General features: G+C 35.9%; 1 protein-coding gene across 2 annotated transcripts in view; it reads right to left on the reverse strand.

The window, feature by feature from the left end:
- Positions 1–14,122, reverse strand: part of Chn1 (chimerin 1) — a 172,540-nt gene that overhangs the window by 43,701 nt on the left and 114,717 nt on the right. The window lies entirely within an intron of this gene.

The raw sequence follows: 14,122 nt of genomic DNA on the forward strand, positions 1-14,122 counted from the left end.
ATTGTCACAGACGACTTTTGAGAACCCAGTTTCATTCCCAAGGCTGCTATCAATAAATCTTGCTGTCGGCCCTCTTGTTTTGATTTGTGAACTGCAGCTCTATTAGTTTTCCTCCCCGACCAGGACTCTTTGGATGGCATTTTGAAATTCAGAGAAAAGAAAGAAAACCTGTATTGGTCTGTGTCTGTCGATGGAGTCTATTCAGCTCACATGAGCATTCTGCAGCCAGCACAGAACCCTAACCTACAGAGAGCTGCGGACACAGTACGGAGAGGTGGAGGAGGGTGATGAAGCACTTCTTCAAAAGAAGCCGACTAACCAGACAAATTCTTTCTTCTTCTTCTTTTTTTAAAGGGCTCTATATTTAAGCTTCTGAAAACTTAGAGTCTGAGCAGAAAAAGAGTCGATGCTAACATACAAAATGTTCAGCATCTCTCTTTATCCCTTTTTAAAAGACATGCAATTTTGACAAATAATACAATTCTAAAAGCTCTCTTCTTTATTCAATACATTAATGTCCATTCTGAATGAAAGATGCCTACATACTGCTTGCAGTCAGTTTCTAGCGACAAGACACCCTGTGAACCCTCTAGCTGGGAGGGTGGGGGAGGGAGGGATTTGCCGGGGAAGGCAGGATTAGACTGGCTGCCATAAGAAAGGAGATAACCAATGAAAATCAAGCAACAGTATTTAAGTACTCTATTCCTCAACTCACTCTGTTCCTCCCTCCTCTCATGTAAGATTTTCTTGCCGGCTCAAGGAAAAAAAAAATTAAAAAAAATAAAATCAGTGGGAAGATAATGAGCAATGAATGAGTCATGCATTATTACAAAATGAATTTTTAAAACTATTAAAAGCAGAGGAAAATTAACATACAGCACCAGTTCTTTTTTTTTTTTAATGTATTAGTAACTACCAGGTAATTTACAAAAGGCTGATCATATACCCTTCTTTGTTCATTATGCTAGGCATGTACTTTACCACTGAACTAATTTCCAGCCCCCTTCTTTGTGCATTATGGATTAAGGTTAACTAAAATCCAATTTTATTTAAAGTGAACAAAAACTGCAAATAGTTTGATTAAAAAATACTTTAACTAGATATCATACTACTTTCATGCAGAATCAAGAGCATGGTTAACACCCCGGAGTGGTCAGTTTTGTCTCTACTATGTGAAGTTTTTTTGTGGGTCTATACTTAAGTAGGTAAAGTCAATATTTTGATTCTCTCATCTCAGCATTTTTTATTCAGAGAGCTTGAGACCAGATCAAGAGCAGCTGGGAATAAGTTCCCTATATATATAGGTCCTAGATGTAGTAATTATGTTTTTAAAACCCCTGGATGTTTGCTGATGTAGAAAGGCAGAAGTGGAGAGTGATGGGTAAGACACTCAAAACTTAGCTCTTTAAGATAAACACCTCCACTTTTCACCAAGGTGCTATATAAGAGGTTTCAATTTTCCCATTCTGGTTTCCTGAATATCTTCACTTGGTTTCCTCATGCTACAATAATTAATTTTAATCCACTGTGTTCCCAATGTTATGCTTTATTTAAAGAATATAAAAATCAACATTTAAATGAGTTAGGTGTTGGGGGTATAGCTCAGTGGAAGAGTATGTGCATGATCCTGGATTTGATCCCCAGCATCAAAAATAATTAATTCAACTTGTAGTGCTTTAGCTTTCATAACCTAAAGGTGGTATGAGCCTAAAGTATATTTTAGTTTAATTAGGGCATGAGTGCTCCTTAAACTGTTATTAAGATATGTTAGATATCAAACATAAAGATTGATTTTTCTAAACACCTCTAATTTGTTCTTATTTTCTTGAGTCTATAGTCCTTATTATTCCTTAAAAAACATTTTTAATGAAAAGATAAATGCTAATATTTACATCTACAGAAGTTTCAGTTTTACAAATTTATACTTTAAAAATTTTTTTTTAGTTGTAGATGGGCACATACCTTTATTTTATTTGTTTTTATTTTTATGTGGTGCTGGAGATCAAACTGAGTGCCCCATGCATGCTAGGCAAGCGCTCTACCACTGAGCCACAACCCCAGCGCCCCCTCCCACACATATTTATACCTGTAGATGATGAATGAGGTATAAAATGGTCCTGTTCCAAGAGGAAATAAAATGGAAAAAAATTCCTTTGCCTCACTTAAACTGTTCTTCAGGTTAGACCTAGTTTGTCATGTGATTACTAAAAATATAAAGGCCAACCAACTCTTTAGGTATGTACAGCCTAAAGTGACATTTATTCAATTCTCTGCAGGCACCAGAAAAAGAGACTTTAAAGGCAAGTTTAACAGTATTTTTCCCCCTCAACGTTTAACACCAAGTTCTTAAGTTAAAGAAAACAATCACATGTTTAACCTGGTATTTTCTCCCGAGTATTTTTGGTCAAGGGCCTGTGTTTTAGATCACCCCCAGTCCTTCAGCTAGAGTAACAAACTCAACTGAGCATGAAAAGATTCATAGTAAAGTTATCCAGAAAATTCATTTTGCTTCTGAGAGATAAAACATCATGGACAAGGCAGAGTTGTATTGTCTGTCTTTCTTAATTTTTCCATTTAATCAAGAAATACTGACTAATTACAATTTGGGCAGCTACCTAGGGCTGTAAGAAGAGAAAACAGCAGTTCAGAATAAAAAAGGTCTTAGCTATTCTCAAATGACTAATTAGGGGTTTGGTCACTATTATTTCTTCAACACAACAGCAACTGCACTTCTGCATTAATTAGGGGAATGAACTTGCAAAACACAACTACTAAGTCTATAACTGAACCACTATCCATATTCTGATGTTTCAGACAAATGTATTTCACTCATGCATACATTTACTTGACCATATCTGTATAGATAATAGTTACAGACTTTGTTAATTTTAGGCACTTAGCTAATCACTTTACATATAGAATCCCATTATGTACACAGATAAACCCTTCGAGGCATTTATTATCCTCATTTTGGGGAGTGGGTACTGGGGATTGAACCCAGGGGCACTTAACCACTTAGCCAAATTCCCAGCCCTTTTTGTGTTTTAGAAACAGGGTCTCACTGAGTTGCTTTTCTCGTTCATTAATTATAAGACATCGAATTCTGCTTTATATCACAATTATCCATGTAGCTATTTATATAGAATTGGGTCTTATAAATTTTCATATTAACCTAGAATTTGCATAGTAGCTTGCACAAAAGAGTTCAAAAAATAATTGGTTAAAAAAGAAAAACCAAATAAAGGTCACTATTTTTATTGGGAGGCAGAGATGTGAAATCAGAGACAAAAGTTTGAATACTGGCCTTGGGAGATTTGCTTGGTGCCTTGATTAACTATTCTACATAATATGGCTAATAAAATCTTTTTATGCCTCTCAGAACTAACTGGTGGTTGAATCCAGGATCTTGAGCAAGCTAGCAAGCACTCTACCACTGTGCTACAGTGGTAGCCCTTATTTTTTGAGACACAGTCTTGCTAAGTTGCCTAGGCTGGTCTCAAACTTGTGATCCTCCTGCCTCAGCCTCCCAAGTAGCTGAGATTATAGGCCTGGCTAACAACACCTACTTTATAAATTTCTTGGAGATTTAAATAATAACATGTATTAGATGAAATGTCTAAAAACAGAAAGCACTCAATAAATAATAGCATTACAGGGATGCTGTGCCAAATATCAACTGTAAGGGATGTTGCATAAGATAGGTCCCTGCCCTTAAGGAGTTTATAATCTGCAATACCACACAAACATGCCTGGAAACTCTTGTTCTTCCCTTTGCCTAATGGCCCCTATGCAATTTCCCATATTCTAGTTCTAATCTTATCTTTAAAAAGGCATATAATGACATATGTTGTAGTTGAGGAAGCAAGGTTTGGAGGAGGGAGAAAAGTGGAAAGGAAAGGAGATTATCAGTATATGCTAAAGAGCAAATTACTGCTTATAACACTGCTTAGCACTTCATAATCTGTCCAATTTACTGGTCACAAGCATCCTGGGAAGTAGTGTTACTTATGATCACTTTATAAGATGAAGAGCCTGGGGCTCCCAAAATGACTTGCTCAAGGTCACACAGACAGGAAGTGAAAAGTGTAAGATCTGAATCCCTGTCTTCTGTCTCCAAAGCTAATAGCTCTTTTGACTACCTTATAATGAGATGAGATAAAAACAAGATGTTAGGAATACAGTGCCTCTCATTCAGGCTCATATAACAGAAGAAAAGTGCTTAACTGGGTGGAATCTAAGCTGATCTGGCACATATCCTACAAGGTCATTCTTGCTGGAAACACCAGCAGGATTTACCTTTTATTTTCACTGGGAGTCTCTGGCCTATCTTTAGATTTTACTCTGCCTACCCTCAATACTGATGCCACTTGCATACATTTATTTGAATGAGGAAAACTGGCCTGGAAAAAGGCATGGAGAATAGGCAGATTCCACAACTCCTTTCTATATTTGTCCAAGCCACCTGCAGAACAGAGGACTATGAAAATGGCAAGGTGTGAAGTGGCAGAAGGGCAATATGAGGAAAAAGGAATAGATGGCCAAATAAGTGACCTTGGAAAGGAACATGTTCACTGTTTTTCAAATAAAGACACATCTACCAATCTTATCACCCTGCTGTTCATCCAGTGACAAAACTGGATCTGTGCTGAACTAGCCTCTCATTTTCACCCAGTGTAGTTAGTATAAGAGGAAACAGGTTCTGGGACTGCACCAAAGTGATAACTGTGGCCCTGTAATTTAGTAGCTGTGGAATGTCTTTGGTCAAATTCCTGATTTATTTTAGTTTTTTATTTCTTTATGTGTAAAGTAGATTAAAAATTCAATATCAAATTAATTAAATGATATAATATATGCAAAGCATTCTGCATCATTTCTGGCATAGAAAGTAACCAATATATGACAGATTTCCTTCCTTTCCTTATATCTGAGAACCTGTATTTCCAAGAGTATCATGTGTGACTATGACATGGGTTAAAACCTAAGGCCACTGTCCTAAACAATGTGAGCTTCAGGACATTTGTAAACACTACCATTCTGTAATTTCTACCTTACCCTGTCCTGGCAATCCTAAATTGCATGAACCCTTATGCTCAAACTGTGAGTAATTCGATCAAACTCTGTTTACAAGAAAGGGCTTTAGCAGATTAGTCACACCAACATACAAATGACTGATTATACTTCCTTGCCCACAAGCATCTGGTTTTTAAACACAGGACCAAGGCAAACCAAAGGAATAAATCTCCAACTACTGAAAGTCAGGGCTTACTTAAAGTAAGAATGTTTTCTAGGAAACTGAAAGGACATGCAACATAAATAGCCACCTCCTTTGTAACATCATGGTAATACCATAGACTCATTAGCACAAAGCTAAATTAACTAAACTAAGTCACCATTCCATCCAAAAAGCACTCGGAACAATGTTCTAGCTGGCATGGCTCTAAGCCTGGGGAAATAGATTAACTAGATTAAGTCTTCCTTTTTCTGTTCTCATTGAACAAAGTTCTGCATTTTCTATAAAATGTTAAAAACTGAGGCATAAACAATAGTTTTTCTGAAATCTCCAGTATCAGACATAACATGAAGATCAATGAATTCAAGCAAATTCAACTCACCAAATATTCCTACCTTTATCCCCTGAATTGTAGGGGAACCCAATTTTTCTCCATTAAAGCCAAGAGTGGAATATATCGTAAGATACTTAAAGACAATATGTTGGTTTCCATTCACTGACAACTGTATGACATTAGTAATGTTTTGCAGGTAAGATGTAGTTTAATTGTCAAAATGGTAGATAATAATAACTATCACTTTCTAGGTGAAAACATACAGGCTCAGAGAGATTAACTACCTTGTTGAAAGTCATCTAACTAGTAAAAAGTGAAAGGACTTGAATCTAGGTCTCCATAACTTCAAATTCCATCTTTTTTCTTGACTATTCTGCCTCTTATCTATTGTTAACATGCAAATTTGAAAGGTTATCAATGGAACAAATTTCTAGATCATTTATATTCTGTATGTCTCAGATCACTAGGTATTTTAGAACTGATAAATTTGAATTTATAGTATCTACCAGATTCAATACTTAATCAAAATTTCCAAGTGCACTGTAAGTCAAACATTAGAGACTTATACTTCAGAACTCTTAAACTCCTTAAGTTACATTGGGATAAATACATTTTTATGTTGCAGATGAAACTCTTACATACTCTGCTAGAGCTCTAAATCTTTCTGTTACTGCAACAGTAACACCATAATTCCTAACTCAGTCTTTATTACATTGTTTCCCTAGCATTAACGTAATATCCATCTAAAAAGATGATAATCAGGCACATCAATGCATTTCATTTCAGTGTATAATAAAATTAAAACACACTAAACTGATATTGTCACTATCAAATGTTGTTCACTCTGACATGCTCCCTGACAGACTAATATATAATACTATTTAAACATGACACTTGAAAACACAATGCAAACAAACAAACAAAAAAGTATAGCCCTCTAGGAAACAAGAGAAATATGATGAATTTTCCCTGAGACAAGTTTTAAGGGAGCTTTTCTACTCGATGTGAACAATACCATGCCTAGGGAGAGGGGTGAAGTCACACACAGGTTGGTTTCCAGTCCTGGTTCTACTGATATTGGCCAGCTTATTTAACTTTTCTAAGTCCCAGCTTAACTAAATGAACTTTATGACCTTCTCTATATTTTTTATAGAAATTCAAAAGGAAAAAGGAAGGTTAATATAATTCAGCACACAAGGATGTGCTGAAAGATTTGGGTATGTCTATGTGGGAATGGCTGGGTGGCTTTATCTTCAAATTTACAACGGGCTGGGTTGTTTTGTTTTGTTTTTGACTAGTGTCCAGTCTCATAAACTTAATTTATCAATAAAAAGGGATTATGACTATTTCTCAAGGGGAGATTGCTATTATTCCCAAGCTCATGAAACTAACAACATTGATCATAATTTGGCAGACCAATATGCTCTTATTTGGTAGCACCCCTACATTGGGAATGAAAAATCATTAAGAAGCTGGTGAGACTGGAACCAGAACAAGGGGAATGGGTTAGATAAACAATATTTAAGGCAATGAGTTAAGACATCTGTTGAATCCTCTACAACTAGTATGGCCTTGCCCATGGACATCGAGTGGGGTTCCCTCTCCTTAAGTCAGTGCTTAGATGAGTATCAGTCTCCTTTTTTTTTTTTTTGCACATCTCTGCTCAGATTTATCTTATCATGATCTGAAGTTAATTCATAAGACATAGTCTTATTTTTTGATGTATAAGTTCTTAGAGGGTTATAAGTTGTAGTCCTGATGCACTGATAGTAACAGTGCTTTGGGAAGATAGAATGAACAAATAGAACGTATTATCTTTCATTATCTAACTATCTGTTAATATATATAGAAGTCCAACACTATATGTTGGATCATGGGCAGTGATGGTTGTCTGCTGAAAGTCATAACAACAGTCTTCTCTGGCTCACTCCAAAGATAGGCTGCTGAAACTGGATTCCATGAGAACTACTTTTCCAAGCCCTACCTCTCAGGAAACCTTAGGGGTACTTGAGGAAATGTGTGGTTGTGTTTTTATCTTTCATTTTAACCATTATCTTTGATCCTATTATCTGTAAGACTTAGAGAAACACTAACACTGTTCTGTAACAATAAAGAAGGTGAAATTAGAGATGCTCCAACACTTTATCAATCATGGGGCTTTAAATCCAGTGCAAAAATATTGACTCATACATGTTTTCATTTCCTTAAAAAAAAAATCTTTCAGTTGTAATATACATATATAAAATACAACTAAAAAGCAGACTAGGGTTGATACAATTAGGAGAGTTTTCGGATTTTAAACTGTCATATGAGGTTATTTCAAGTTATTACAACAGAGTGAACACTTTGCACTCATCAACCCAAGTGTATCAGAATAAAAGCTAAGCCCTTTATTTTTAGTTTTCTCATTCCTCCAGTTAATTTTGTTGGTTAGGCTAGGATAAAGCCTAAGTGAATTGGTTATTTTAAAAAGGACCTGTTACAGATATATTTAAATTCAAGTTATAAAATCTTGCTTTCTACATATAACAAAAATAAACTGTAGTTTGATTAGGATATCATGGTTGAAATTTGGTTAAGATGTTCATTTTAAGCCCCATGTTGACTCATGGTATGCAGAATACTTGTGCAGTTCAAACATACTTCCAAAAATTTGTTTTATTACATGGAAATGGCAATAGTGGCCTGAAGGTAAAAGATTTAACTTCCACAACAGTTGCCTAGGAAGAAGTGTAAACAGGAACATAATTCAGAGATGCATTAATTGTCCATTTTACTGCCAGCCAGATTTTTCTATGAAACTTGTCTTTTCTTTGAAATTTGTCTTTTCTTTGAAATGACCCTGTTACACCACACAGTTGCCATCAAGATAATGATGTATAAAAAGTAAAAACAGCTTGCTCTGGGCACTTTCTAAAACAAACTCTTTATGTCATGTCAATTATATTTCATTTTATAAAATTCCTGTTAGTTCATATGATCCTAATGAAATTAAGAGAGAACTTTAACTTGGACGCTTGTCTTCATAGCAGAGATAGTCATTGTATTTCTTTTATAAACATGTACTGTGTCTTATGTGGAACTGGATATCTCAAGAGTGACTTGAGGCAAATGCATAAGGCCTGAAAGTGATGAGTATGTTAGAGAAGAAAGAATAAAGTCTGTCAGAAAGTCAGATTTGCAACAATAGGCTCTAGTGAGTAAGAAGATACAGATTAAAGTCTGATTTAATTTCTATCTTTTGGTGATATTTTAATGCATTGAGAAGTGTCTACCCTGCTGACATCCTCCTCCACACAGGATAAGTTAGTGGGAGATAGTTTAACTCTGCAACTGAAGACCTTAAGTAAATAAAATCAAATGCTACTTAAGGCTCTGTGGCCAGCTGAGGCAAGTGCTTTACTGCCTTTTCCACCAAAATGCCCCTAACAGCAACCAATAGGGATGTGTAGGGACACAGAAGAGTCTCTCTAAGCTCCCTAGAATGTACCCATGTTTGTTTAAGCATGTTAAACAAACATGTTTACAACCAATTACTACTGAGAAAAACTGATGTTTTAGGAAGATATGCTATATTTATCTTTAGATATATTTATCTACTTTCAGAACAGGCTTGAGTGCCTGAAATAGACCTTAGAAAATTTCTTTCAGCCTTAGGTCTCATTCTACAATCATGCTATATATGAATAAATAATTTGTGAGGTAACTGACTTAATAATCCCATTCTATTTCTACTTTATAATAATTTAAGTTACTGTATTCTTCTGCCAATCTAGTTAAAAAAAAAAAAATTCAGGCCCAGCTTTACAATGCCTGCAAATCAGCAGCACTTATACAGAAGCCTGCTTCCAAAAATGCTATGTCATATAGACTATTTCATGTTGTCCTCATATTTGTTTTTCAGAAAGGAATTCATTGGTGTTAAGGTATTTGCTTAGGGACAGAAAGTCAGTAATCAAAGCAGCCATGGTAAAAACTCAGGCCTGCTGATTTCACACTCTATTCTTTCTCCATTCTCTTGTGCTTTCCTGAGACCCCAAGGATAGGACCACTTGACCTGTGATGTGACTAATGATAAACCCTACATAAGGCTCGATTTTCACAAAGAGAGAACCAGCAGAGGGAGAAATATTTACAGCTGAAAATGACCATTGCTGACTTAGTTCTAAGCCTGATGATTGGTTTACAATATATACAAATATGGTCACTGTGATAGTCAGCTTCCCATTACTGTGACAAAATACCTGAGATAATCAACTTAAAAGATTTATTTTAGGGGCTGGGGATTTAGCTCAGTTGGTAGAGTGCTTACCTCACTTGCACAAGGCCCTGGGTTCAATCCCCAGCAACACACACACAATAAAAAAAGAAAGAAAGAAATTGACCTAGTATGTATAACTCTAGGAGAACTTGAAATACCCTGCAGTCATCCCATAAGGATTAGCACCATTCTTGGGTTCATGATTTCAAAAGTTTCAGTCCATGACCGCTTGGTCTTATTGTTTTGAAAGGACTGTGGTGGCACAGCACATCATGGCAAAAGCACATTGGCAGAGAAGTCCCATTCACTTTATGGAAGCAAAGCAAAAAGAAACTGACCAAGATCCCAATACCCCTTTAAGGGCACACACTCAATGGCCCAACTTCCTTCCATTAGATCTCATCTCCTAAAGGTTCTAGCACCTTCCAACAGTGTCACAGGCAAGGGACCATACCTTTAACATATGGGTTTTTAGGGGACATTCAAGATTTAGATTATAAGCCAGGTGCAATGGCACATACCTGCAACCACAGCAGCACAGGAGGCTGAGGCAGGAGGACTGCAATCTCAAAGCCAGCCTTAGCAATTTCCCTAAGCAATTTAGCAAGACCCTGTCTATAAAAAGGGCTGAGATGTGGCTCAGTGGTTAAGCCCCTCTGAGTTCAATCCCTGGTACCAACAAACAAACAAACAAACAAACAAACAAACAAAAAGACTATAGCAGTCAGTTTTGGTGACTAACTTTTGGCACTTTAAAAGTTCTTTTTATTATTCTGACAATGGTGGGTTAAGTGATATGCCAGTCTTACTTAGGTGCAATCAATCTTCTGTCAGATGTCTATCAGAGCTTTAAGGAGAATTATGATAGTTATGATTGAGCACTATGCCTTTTTGTTTTTACATTGATTTTTCCTGTTGCTTTAATCATAATAAATGAATAAAACTACCCTCAAGTCAACCATGACAACACAGGCTTGTAATCCCAGCTACGCAGGAGACTGGGTAAGGAGGATTACAAGTTTCAGGCCAACCTGGACAACTTAGTGAGACCTTGGCCCAAAAATAAAATAAAAGCTGAATGCAGTGGGACATGTCAGTTATCCTAGCAACTTGGGAGGCTGAGGCAGGAGGATCATACGTTCAAGTCCAGCCTGAGCAACTAGGCAAGACCCTGTCTCAAAATAAAAAATATAAAGTGCTGAACATTTAGCTCAATGGTAAAGTGCCCCTGACTGAGTTCAATCCCTAGCACTAAGTAAGTAAATTAATAAATAAACAGGGATGGGGATATAGCTCAGTGGTAGAGCACTTGATTATACAGAGGCTCTGGATTTGATCCCCGGACCACAAAACAGAGAGAGGAGTTGTTTGATCAACAAATTCAGCCGTTTTTAGAAATAATTAACCTTTCATTAAAATTCACCAAATAGACATAATTTACAAAGTGGAAAACCATTCCAATCTCAATGGTAAACAATTAATTGAGTCTTAATATTTATAATAGTGATTCTAGATTGGCCAATGCAGTGATTATATAATCAGGATTCATTTTTATTTAAAAAAAAGAACACTAAAAAAAAAAGAATTTTGAGTAGTAGAGATGTTGTCTGAGAAATTATAAATACTTATAAACCTCACAAATTCATTAAATGAAAATAATGAGATGTTCAAAGTACACGTAAATAATACTAAGCATTTTTAAATGGTTTTCATTCAACAAATATTTTACTGGATATCTATTATGTGCTGTGGTTTCACTAATAAAATTGTGGTGAATATCAGAGAATAGAGATGTTATTTTCACAAGTGCCAGATAGTAAAAAAATACATATTTATTGAATAAATTATAATTGAGATAAATACTATGTGGATAATAGATTTTTCCATCCCATTAGCCTAATAATTCCATTTTGTAACAGAGGTTGAATTTATCTATTAAATCTATGTCAGTGCCCTCTCTGAAGCTGCTTCCTCCTTACCAGTGTCTTCAGAGACTATAAAGGTGATTTCTATTCATCTTCCCATTCCAGGTCTGTCTGTCCTTCCAATATGGATGTGACTTCAAAATTCCTCTAAGGCCACAATCACGGGGGTAGTTTGTAATCACTCCATAGAATCCTTATATCAGAAACAATGCAGACAGGGAGATGCACTTTAGGAGCCCTCTTCCACGATCTGCCTAATCACTCCTTCCACAAAGAGTTAAAATAATTTTTAAAAAATTTTAAGTCAACCTCAGTGTTATTTATATTTAAGTGGTTAAAAGTTTGCTCTTGAGTCAAGACAATCTGTAAAAGCATCTCAGCTCTTTGATCCACTTTGAGTTAACTTTTGTGCTGGGTGAAAGGGGTCAAATTTCATCCTTCTACATAGGGATTTCCAGTTTTCCCAGAACTATTTGTTTAAAAGGCTATTTTTTCTCTAACATAAGTTTTTGGGCACCTTTGTCTATTATCAGATAATGTATTTATGTGGGTTTGTCTCTTTGTCTTCTATACCATTGATCTTCATGCCTGTTTTGGTTGCTAGTACCAGGCTGTTTTTGTTACTATAGGTCTATAGTATGATCTGAGGTTTGGTATTGTGATGCCTCCTAAAGTGCAAGAAATAAAATTAAAAAAATTGAAAAGTGAAATGGCATCAAATTAAAAAATCTTCTGTATAGCAAAGGAAACAATTAAGATTGTGAAGAGAGAACCACAGAATAGGAGAAGATCTTTGCCACCTGCTTCTCAGGACATTAATATTCAGAGTATATAAAATGCTCAAAAACGTAACAAAAAAAACCCCAAATAACCCAATCAATAAATGGGCAAAAGACCTAAACAGACATTTCTCAAAAGAAGAAATACAAATGATCAACATATATATGAAGAACTGTTCAATATCTCTAGTAATTAGGGAAATATAAATCAAAACTATATTGCACCACATAAAAATAAATAAATAAAATAAAGATATTGTGTTCAACTAGAATATTTTTTAAAAAAGGTATGCTCATACATTGTTGGTGGGACTGAAAACTAGTACAACCACTATGGAAAGCAATATGGAGATTCCTCAATAAACTAGAAATGAAACTACCATACGACACAGCTATCCCACTCCTTGGTATACATGCAAAAAAATTTCCATCAGCACACTACAGTGATACAGCCACATCAATGTTTATAACAGCGCAATTCACAATAGTCAAACTATGGAACCAACCTAGGAACCATTCAACAGATAAATGGTTAAAGAAAATGTGATACATACTCGAAAAATGGAGGATCCATAAAGAATGACATTACGGCATTTGCTGATAAATGGATGAACTGATTATCATGCCAAATTAAATAAGCCAGTCCCAAAATGTCAAAGATTGAATAAATTTTCTGATATGCAGAGCTAATCCAAAATTGGGGGGGGGGAACATTAAAAAATTGATAAAAGAAAGAGAAAGAGAAAAAAGTGAGGGGGGTTCATCAAAATAGAGGAAAGAGTACTGAGTAAATGAAGGGGATTAAGGAAAAGGAAGAAGGGGCAGAAAGGAAAAAACAGCAGAAAGACTCTGACCAAACTTTAGTATGTGCATGCTGGATGTGGCGTGGTGGGTCTCAGCATTGGGTATATTCACAGGACAGTAATTAAAAAAAAAAAAAAGTCAACTGTAAATGAATTGAAGAGGGATGGGTGGAGTGGAAGGCAGTGGGTGAGGGTTGGTGGGGCGCTGGGGAGAGCTGGGGTATGAATTAGAATGGGTTATGTTCCACACTTTTGTGATTATGTCAGGGTATACCCTGGTGTTGTACATAACTAAAAAGAAAAATAATAGATAAAAGAATCTCAGCTCAACTTATTAGTTATGGGATCTTAGCTCTAAGTCTCAATTTCTTTATCTATGAATCTGGAACAATGACTATACCTGTACCTCACAAAGGTATTGAGAGGATGAAGAGATAATGCACGTGGAATGGACAGATTGTGGGTAAAGTATGTATTTTCAGTATCCAGTATGCAGAGAAAGCACAAAGCTCTCAAAGATGAGATGGTGATGATGTTGATGCTATTGTCAACACTAGCATTGCTCTCTTTGCCTTAGCACAATGTTTAGAAAAAGTAGGTACTAAACAAATATTGAAAGAATGAGCAGGCAAAGTTCATGGCACATTCATAAGCCTCAATGAATTTTTCAGATGCACAGATGAGCGCCTGTCTGAATGATTCCAGCCTCCTCTCCTTACATTGCCAGAATAGATTTAATACAAAGAAAATGTATATTTTTGGTCTTACAGCTAGGTTATTAAAATGTAAC

This window comes from Urocitellus parryii, chromosome 1 (assembly GCF_045843805.1).
Source record: "Urocitellus parryii isolate mUroPar1 chromosome 1, mUroPar1.hap1, whole genome shotgun sequence".
Classification (NCBI taxonomy): Eukaryota; Metazoa; Chordata; class Mammalia; order Rodentia; family Sciuridae; genus Urocitellus; species Urocitellus parryii.